An 8,990-nucleotide genomic window follows, 5' to 3' on the forward strand; every position below is an offset into this window, starting at 1 on the left:
GATAAGTCAACAAGGAAAAATATTGAAAAAATAGTAAAAAGGGATAAAGTAAAATTTCACTACAAAACAAAAGCCAAAACCGGCGTTGAACCTTTAATAAACTATTCATAATATTTATATAGTGTTGATACAATTAATTAATCCGAAGAGAAGTCCATACATTACATTGATCGGGACACAAATATGAGATTAAATAGATTACATTTCTATATTCGAATAATCTCATTATATGTTATGATTATATTTGTTCTTTTTGACATAATGTCTGGAACTACTCATAGCCCTTTCCAACCCATAGATAAGAGGAAAATGCACTTCAGAACACTCGAATTCATGTCCTCTCATATATGAAGCTAAATACATGACATATGGTGGATGTTGACATCAGTGCATAAGACTGCCGACAATTGAAGGAAAGTCTTAAGACCAAATTTCTTTTCCTTTTTAAAAATCATACCAAGGGAAGTTTCATGGGTAAATTCCTTTTATAGCCCAAATTAATGGAATTCCCACCAACACAATATTCTTTTTATATCTTTTCATTTATGATTACTTTGAATAAATTAATCGAAATAATAAAAAAGAAATTGTATTTAAATATTGAGTTGACATTAATTTTGGATGAATCTATTCACATGCGTAGAGGCTGTCTGGTTTGAATTTATATAAATGTTAAAATATGCTTTTAAGTCTCTATATCTTTGGTATATTTAGAATTTAACCCTCTCTTTTATTTCACTGAATTTAATCCAATTACTTTTCAAATTTAAAATGTAAGTTCAATTGTTAATATTGTTAGGGCTCGTTACAACGTTAATTTTAGTTACATGGCCATGAGATAGGTATTTTAATTTCTAAATGTCACACTAGTGAAATAATAGTAGAAAGACTAAATTCCAAAGTTACGAAGAGTATAGGAACTTATAGTAAATTTTAACCTTAAATGAAATAATTTTAAAAATATTTTTATTTATAATATATCAATATCAATATTAATATAATTTTATATTTTAAATATTGGTGAGTATTTGGTACACATGTATATTTGTTTTATTCCATGAACAACTTTAAAATTTGACAAACATACACTTTTTTAATAATTTATTATATCCTTATAAAATACTTGTCAAATACTACTATTATGATACACTTAATGTGTATATATATATATTCTAAGATATAATAACTCGATTAAAATCAATTATTATAAACATTAAATTGAGTCCACGTATAATTTCATGCGATATTACTCAAATTTAAGAGATTAAGGCTTAGTTTGGATGAGCGGTGTGTTTACCTCTTGTGAGGTTAAAAGTAGCGGTGGCGGTGAGATTGGATACTGTAGCAGTGAGATTAAAAATAACGGTGGAGTGTGTATTTGGATTTAAAAGCAGCTGTAGCGGTGAGATGAGAATTGAAAATGACTATTAAGGACATTAAATTAAACATGATATGTAATAAAAAAAAATATAGATTATTTAACATTTACACAATTAGTAAATAACTACAATTATTTCAAATAAATTTATGTCTAATAATAATTTAATTAAAAGATAATTAAAATTTGAGAAAGAAATCAAATTTTATTATTTTATTTAATACTTCACAGCTAATTATATATTTAGCTATAATTGTTCAATTTAGTATTACTTTATTTATATAGTTAGATATTTTATTTTAGGTTTATATTTAACTACTTATAATTATTTACTTTTATATTATAAATTTTATTATGATTCCTTTGTTTTATTTTAAATTGTTTTATAGAATTTATTAGGAAGGACAAAAAATGATAAAATGCTACAAACGCACCTTTAAAATTTCAACTGGGTAAAAATAGACCAGTGAGATTTTTAGGGTGTGGTGTGATTATTACACCTCTTTCACTGCAATGCAGGCTTCTCATCCAAAGGTAATATTGGGTTGTGATTGCACAATTTTCCATATAAAACTCACGCTGAACGCGGATCCAAAGGAAGCCTTAAGTCTTGTCAACAATAGCGCAAGCAACACTAGGAGGTAAGGCCTCCCCTCTCTCAAATGGAAAGATTCTTCTAAATTTTATAAAATTTTCAAAAAATAATAATTTTATGTCATTTTAATGATAAAATTACATTTTAATCCTTAAAATTTAAGATTCAATTTTATTTTATCCAAAAATAAAAGAGTATAGTTTAATCTTTAACATTTTGTAAAATTTTACATTAATATAATAATAAATTTTCATTTTAGCTTTCTAAAAAATTCATAATTCAAATTTGATCACACTCAAATAAATTTTCTGACTTCACTCTTCAACATAATTAAAATTTTATTAATGTGGTTAGTATATTATAATATCATTAGTTTTCTTTATCTATATTAATTAAATTACATTTAATTATTTATTAAAATTTTCATAAATGTTGTAACATTTCGTTAATAATATGGTTATGAAATTAAAATATAATAATATATAAGTTTAATTTTAAAAATATGATAATTAATATTAGATTGAATTTAAATAATTAAAATTAAAATTATTTTTAAAATATAAATATTATAATATTAGATTGTGCGAAATTTTATTCTTATATAGTTTTAAACGGGTAAAATACCAAAAATGCCCTATTTTTAAAATTTACGAAATGGGCCGGTATTTTATTATTTACGGAATGGGCCATTTTCCCAAATCGCGTCCCGTCGGTAGCGATGTCGGGGATGTCGACAAATCGCGTCCACGTCAGAGCGCTTTGCTTACGTGGACACAAATCGCACCTACGAGGACGCGATTTGCTAACACATCGCACTGACGTGGACGCGATTTCGGGGAAAATGGCGCATTTCGATAAATAATAAAATACTGTACCCATTTCGGTAAATTTTTAAAAAATAGGACTTTTTTTGGTATTTTGCCCCAATATGTATTACTGTAATATGTAGCTAAAATTATGTATTGTAGTTAATATTCATAATATTGTAGCTCAAATTGTCAATCCGTCTATACTATTGTACTAATAATATATATTAATGTAATATTGAAGAGTTAATTGATTAAAAAAATAAATGCAACAAGTACAAAAAGATTCAAAATTATTACCAACAAGATTTGAACTAAGGTACTAAGGAAAAGAACAAGCATCTTAACCAACTAAGCTAAACTAATTAATTGACATATTATAAAAATACTGTTATTATCTTAATTATATTACTTACGTTCTAACGATTTATCGGACTTATTCCATACACGTGTCAAATCAGAAAAAATAATACAAAATTTCTGTAAAAAAAATCCGGTGTTTACTTCAAATAAATAAGGAAAATAATGATTTGAATGTTTCAAAATTCAATTTTAAACCGAAAAAATCAAAATTTAGAGGTAAAAAATGATCTTTTTCGACGAAAACTGCGGCAAAGTTATTCGAAATAATAAAAAATAAAAAAAAGGATCTTTTTAGACTAAAACTGGGGCAAATGTTTGTCAGTGCGTAGATCTCGAAAATTTATTCGAAATAAAAAAAAATCGTCTCAATCGGACAACCGAGCCAAAAGTTATGGCCTTTCAAAGTTTTCCAAGCTAAAAAACATAAACGGTCAATTTTTTGACTGGTGGGTACTGTTCACGTACGGCGCAAATCGCGTCCACGTAAGCGCGATTTGTTGCCACATAAGTAATCGCGCTGACGTGGACGCGATTTGCTGACACGTCCCCTGACATCGTGCTGACGTGGACGTGATTTCGGGGAAAATGGCCCATTCCGGTAAATAATAAAATATCGGGCCCATTTCGGTAAATTTTAAAAAATAGGACTTTTATGTGTAATTTACCCGTTTTAAACTTAATTTTAATTATTAATTAGTGGATATAAATTTTAATTAAATTTAAATATTGTGACAACTAAATAATTTATTGTAACATTATTTGAATCTTTAAGTATCTATTTCAATTTTAATAGTATATTTAATTTGTAAAAGTAGTGATAAACTTGAAAAGAATATTTTAAACCCTTTTAAAATTTACAATAACTTAATATATCAAATTGTAAGTTGAACTATTAACTATAAGTAAAATAAAATGACTTATTATAAAATATAATTCACAAAATACCATTTAAAATTATATAGAAAAGTGGAGGGGTTTATGTTGCAATTTTCCTTCACAAATGTTTACTTACTTTATTATTATTAAACAAATTAAAACTTAACGACCTTAAAATATATAATATATATGGTATATGATATAATTATTGTTGTGCCAATGATTTACTTGGAAGAAGGAACATACAATGATTCTATCAATAATGTAAATGTTGTCTCCAACTCTGTTCATACTTCCAAATAATTTAATGGGTAATTTAATTTCGACAACACAAAATTATGAATACTATTAAATGGATGTTGATTATAATTAATCGGGTTATTCAATATTCCGTTGAAAAATAAGTAATTTAGATGTACAATATTCTTGTTGAAGTAACAAATGCATGCTTGAAAGATTTTAATATTTCAATATTCTTAATGAAAAAAAGGGTTAAAATGATACTCATTTTTTTCTTCATATTTAAGTATGAATTTATATTTTATAGTATGCTTGTCTATGACCTAAGACTTTGAATAAGATTGAAGTACCAACAACTTAAATATGTATATCTTTCATAACACATGTCATTGATATGATAACTATGTTGCCTATTAGATTATTTCTAATAAAGCCACACATGATTGGTAAGTATAAACGAATTTGAATTTTTATATAGATAAAGCAAAAACTATTGTTTTTGTCCAACATTAGCTACATGAAAGATTAAAAGTGGAATATTTAATTGCGAAAGATTCTTTTGACTATTTGAAAGAATGGTTTAACCATTAGAAAATGATAATACTCTCTGAAGCTTGTTGTGATTGGAATATTTTATGTGATTGTGAAAAAGGCTTTAAAAAATATTTTAAAACGATCTCATGCCCTCCAGTGAAAAATGCTCCATTCTCTAAAGTGAATGTAACAATACATAACAATTATGAAAAATTAAAATATAGAGGTCGCGGTTGTCGTTTTAATTGAGGATGTGGTTGGAGACATATTAATAAATGTTACCATGGTTGTTATAATAGTGGTACTTTTAATCACTAGAAAAAGAATAATAAGGAAAATCAAAAAAATGGTGGCCAATATATTCTAAGGTTATTGAAAATTCATGCTACCAATGTGGTATGAAAATGCATTGGTCATGTACTTGCCTTATGTTTAAGTATCTAGTAAAATTTTATCAAAGCATCCATTAAAAAAAAAAGGGAAACAATATTGAGACGAATTTCGTTATCCCAAAATGATGAAATTGAGGATAATCCTTCGGTAAAATATGAAAATTTTCAATATGTTGCTAAAGTTGACCATACATACAAGGATGAGTAATATGTTCTTAGTTTGTGTCAAAATTTTATTAGGATCCAAATATTGAAATTTAATTGTTTGATTTAAGAATCATTAGAATCAATTTCTACTTGATATTTGCTTGGGGATGATCTCTTTCTCTTCATTACAAAAGGATGCTTATAATCATTACTTCTCATCCATGGTAACCTAAATCATCTAATCAATTTATTTTGAAATTTGATTTGATTTCTATTAAGAAATTCAATTTATATGATTCTTTATCCGTAACTCTATGAATTATAAAATTATTTAGCATTTAGTTATTGGGATTTTATGTGGAGATAAATGTTTTTATTTTTTATTGGTTTATTTTTAATAGAATTGATTGGTTTAATTTTAATTTTAATTAAGATATATGATTATTGCGAAATGGGAGTAAAAGTGCTTACTTGTCATGAACTTTGAGATATTCACCCTGTCTTAATAGTTTCATGATTGAGGTGAATGTTAGAAAATGCTTATGTTCAAACCTTTATAGCTGTCAAGTTACTTTAATCAATCTTATAGCATTTTGCATTTTGTTGTGTTATGGTATATATATAAAATATTATCTAACCATAGTGATTTATTAAACATGAATTTATTATTTGTTATGTTTAATATATGTTTTATTTATACTTACTCATTTTAATTTTATATGAATAATAGAGTTTTTGAAGATCAAAATTTTTATCATTCATGTTGAAAAGAAGTGCAAAAGTGTATATTATTTCAAATAAATTAAGTATTCATTAATGCTATATAATAAAACGATTACACTCATGTATTTGTATTATATATGTCCCCGAAGAAATACATTACACTTATATGATTGACATATGGGATAGTGAAAAGAAGTTCTTAATGTTGGTATGATCGGTTAGACAATCCCGAGCCAATGATAATGCAAAATAATTTGATGGAAATTTATATGATTTTATTGAAGAATTAGAAGTTATATTTTAATAATTGTCATCAATACTAGTTCTTTGGAGAAAAATTGAACTAACACCAGCTAAAGTTAGAGGTTAGTTACATTTTTAGATGATAACCAAATAATATATGAGCTTATGTATCACATGTGTGTAACTCAAGTTTGCGATATTATTTCTTGAAATAATTTGACTATGTACAATCTCTATAGTATGCAATTTGTGCTAATTAACAACGTTGATTCATTATATCCCAAATTTGATTTACATAGTTTTAGCTGTGATAATATTAAGTTGTCTTGCCTATATATGTTATGCTTAATGGTTAGCAAAACTATGCCTCTATTTAATTGCTTAACCATTAATATAAGAACAACTTTACAATAAGCACGTAATTTTATTTGTATCAAGCCAACATGTAAGAAATTTTCGTCTCGTGAGAATTGACTTTCTTTTATAAACTAATAGATTTCATCGAGAATATTTGGATGTAGAATATCTATTTTACGTTCCACCATAACGCACTAAGATAATCATCAAGTATGAAGTTGAGAAAATTTAGAATTTTCATTAGATGTTAAAAGTTGAAATGAGATATGTTTATAATTTTGAAAAAGCATTGTCATGTTGCAAATTTTCTTAGTATTAAGGGAGACAAGTTGGTTAAATAATTATGATACCACTTTTTGTAATCCTCACTAATATTATATGCACAAAGTTTGGAGGATAAAATTATTTGCCAAGACATGTTTAGTGATGACATTTAGAGATTACATATGCTAGCTGATACATATACCAACTAAAATGCTCCAAATAAATATATGTCCCAAAAGAACAATGTGACAAAAATAAGTCTTGAGCATGCTAGAAGCATGGTAAACAAATTGATTCCATAAAACGAAAAATTCTTGAAAGAAATGAGAAAGAAATGAAGATGGTCACATGCTGAAGGAGACAAGTACTTATGAAGAGACCCAAAATATAACTTTTGATAAAACCCCAAAAGAGATTCAGGTACCTAAAATTATGGATATAATAGGATATCCCAATCAGTTATGTCATAACTAAATATGATGGAGTTAACAAAAGAAAATTGTTGTCGACAACGATAATATACGTAGAACATTTCACTATTATGGACAAGTGAGGATCTTAAATGAGAATATATTTAAAAGCATCGATATGAGAACAACTCATTAAAATAAAGAGACTTCTATTATAACTTATGAAAGCTTTAAACCCCAATGTGAAAGTTGCTGTCAAGTTCATGCCTCAAAAAGTTATTTAACCCTAATTCTACATAAAGTATTCGAGTGAGTTAATATTACTTATTAATCAAGTCTCAATTCAATTGATTAATTATCAATAACCGGTTCTATTTACTATGTAAAAAAATACTATAAGAGATTTTTTATATTTTTATATAAAATTTTAAAAATACACAAAATTTAAATTAAAGGCACCATAATTTTAAATATATTAATTTCATCATTTTAATCAAAATTTAATTTATTTTACGTATATTTTTATAAAATATATTTATTACATAAATTGTTTTCACAAATATTATAATTGTGTCATAATCTAATAACACTTGCCTTTGAATTTTTTGAAATCAAACTGAATATTGTTAAAATTGAATTATATTAAAATTTCATAATTTTATTAATTAATTTTTTGCACAGTACTATAATTCATAGCTCTTAATTTTTAATTATTTTTAAAAATAATTATATAGCTAAATTAAAACCTAAAATAAAAAGAGTTTTTAATTAAATGGTTATTTTTAGCGATACTATAAAATTTAAAAATCATAAATAATTTCATTTATTTTTAGTTATAATTTTAAAATGAATTGAGTTGGTGTTTTTGACTCAAGTTATTAAACTAAGTCAAAAGTATTATAATAAAATATTAAATCTTGAATATGAATTTTATATTTGTATACATATATCATACTTTGAAAAGTATAATATTTTTCAATGTTGAAAAGTTATTTGATTAGGTAGTTTTGTTAGTCAAAATACTTAAATGGTTAATTCAAGTGGGTAGTGTTTGTAGAGAAGTGTCTTAGGGTCAATTTTTCTAAATCTTTCACATAAATATTTTAGTTAATTAAATATATATGTATACTTTTAGAGAAATTCATAACTCGATTGGTATGGACATTGTTGCTGATGCAGGAGGATGTGGATTCGAGTGCGTTAAAACGCATTTTCCTCCTATTTAATAAGAATATTATATAAAAAAATAAATGACATGATCAGATTTTTCACAAATAATGAATTAACTTTCAACACCAACTAAATTAAATAATTTAAATCAATGTAAATATAAATATACATATATATTTTTTACTTAATATTCTGAAAAGAATGAAATTTAAAATTCAGTGAAAGAGTAAAATATCAAAGTTTAAAAAATTATAAATTGAGGCATAATTAACAAAATTTTAAAAAAAATTGGTGAAACCGAAGCGACCCCAGAAAACATCAAATATGGTAAAATTCTAGGAAGTTTTAATGGTGGAAGGAGTAAATTACCTGACCTTTTTGCAAACTTCCAAAAAAGAAAATAATTTAAAAATGAAGTTTCCCTTAAACCCTTCTCTCTCCTTTTTTCTATAAATTAAAACCCTTCTTCGGTCCCCCTTCCACCTCTTTTCC

This window comes from Gossypium raimondii, chromosome 12 (genome assembly GCF_025698545.1).
Source record: "Gossypium raimondii isolate GPD5lz chromosome 12, ASM2569854v1, whole genome shotgun sequence".
NCBI lineage: Eukaryota > Viridiplantae > Streptophyta > Magnoliopsida > Malvales > Malvaceae > Gossypium > Gossypium raimondii.